The following is a 1,489-nucleotide window of genomic DNA, read 5'->3' as shown; positions in this document are numbered from 1 at the left end:
TGTTTGATAAGGGATCAAATCCATGCTTCAGTGGAAGCATGATGTTTTCATCACTGGACAGGCAGGGATGTCCCTCTTTTCTTTTCTTTTTTTAATTGAAATATATTTGACTGTGTAATTTTAAGGTGTATCCTATATTGATATATTGTAAATATAATTACCATTGTAGCCAGGCTTCCTAGGTGGCCCTAGTGGTAAAGAACCTGCCTGCCAATGCAGGACATGTAAGAGATGTGGGTTCGACCTTGAGGTTGCGAAGATCCCTTGGAGAAGGAAATGGTAAACCTCTCCAGTATTCTTGCCTGAGGAATCCCATGGACTGAGCAATCTGCAGGGCTGCAGTCCACAGGGTTGCAAAGGGCTGGACATTACTGAAGCGACTTGGCACAGATGCACCATTGTAGCCATTAGCAGCATCTCTTATCATGTCACATAATTATCATTGCTTTTTTATGGTGGGAATAATTAAGATCTAAGCTTCCCTGCCAATGCAGGAGACCTGGGTTCAATCCCTGGGTTGGGAAGTTTCCCTGGAGAAGGAAGTGACAACCCACTGCAGTATTCTTGCCTGGGAAATCCCATGGACAGAGGAACCTGGAGGGCTACACTCCAAAGAGTCACAAAAGAGTCAGACACGACTTCGCAACTGAACAACAATTAAGATCTAGTCTCTTAGCAACTTCGATGTTTATAATATAAACTGGTCTATATTCACTATGCCATGCATTAGATCTCTAGGACTTATTTCCTGATAGTTGCAAGTTTGTATACTTAAACATCATCTCTCCAATTCCCCACCCACCTCCCAGGCCCTGGTAATGACCATTTTACTATTTATCCCTAACTCCCACCTATATATATATGTATTTTTTTTAAAGTTTGACTTTTATGTTCTACAAATAAGTGAGGTCATACAGTGTTTTTCTTTCTCTATCTGATATCACACTTAGCATTATGTCCTCAAAGTCCATTCATATTGTCAAATGGCAACATTTCCTTCTTTCTCATCTCTGAATCATATTCCGATGTGTATATATACCAGTCTTCCTTTTTCATTCATCTGTTAATGGGCATCCAAGTTATTTCCACACCTATGATTTTCTTGTCTATTGTAGAGCTGCTAGATGTGTGATATTAGGAAAACCATGACCTCGTTTCTTGTTTATTTATTTTTACTATTTATTTATTTGACTGCATTGGATCTTAGTTGCAGCATGTGGGATCTTCGTAGCTGTGTGGGGGCTCTGTAGTTGCTGTCTGCCGGCTCTGTAGTTGCGTCGCTGGGACTCCAGAGTTCTGGGGCTCAGAAGTTGCCTTGCACCACTTATGGGCTTAGCTGCTGCCCAGCATATGGGATCTTATTTTCCCAACCAGTGATGACAACTGTGTCCCCTACATTGCAAGGCGGATTCTTAACTACTGGACTACCAGGGTGGTCCCACAATGGCCTCATTTCTGTCCCTCTTTCCGTTTTTTTTTTTTTTTAAAC

General features: G+C 41.5%; 1 protein-coding gene across 1 annotated transcript in view; it reads left to right on the top strand.

Annotated features, from left to right (window-relative positions):
- Positions 1-1,489, top strand: part of LOC105001957 (olfactory receptor 10T2-like) — a 24,022-nt gene that overhangs the window by 20,581 nt on the left and 1,952 nt on the right. The gene's annotated exons all lie outside the window — the stretch shown is intronic.

This window comes from Bison bison, unplaced genomic scaffold, assembly GCF_000754665.1.
Source record: "Bison bison bison isolate TAMUID 2011002044 unplaced genomic scaffold, Bison_UMD1.0 scf7180017864386, whole genome shotgun sequence".
Classification (NCBI taxonomy): Eukaryota; Metazoa; Chordata; class Mammalia; order Artiodactyla; family Bovidae; genus Bison; species Bison bison.
The sequence above is the reverse complement of the archived record's forward strand: the minus strand, read 5'-3'. Positions and strand labels throughout refer to the sequence as shown.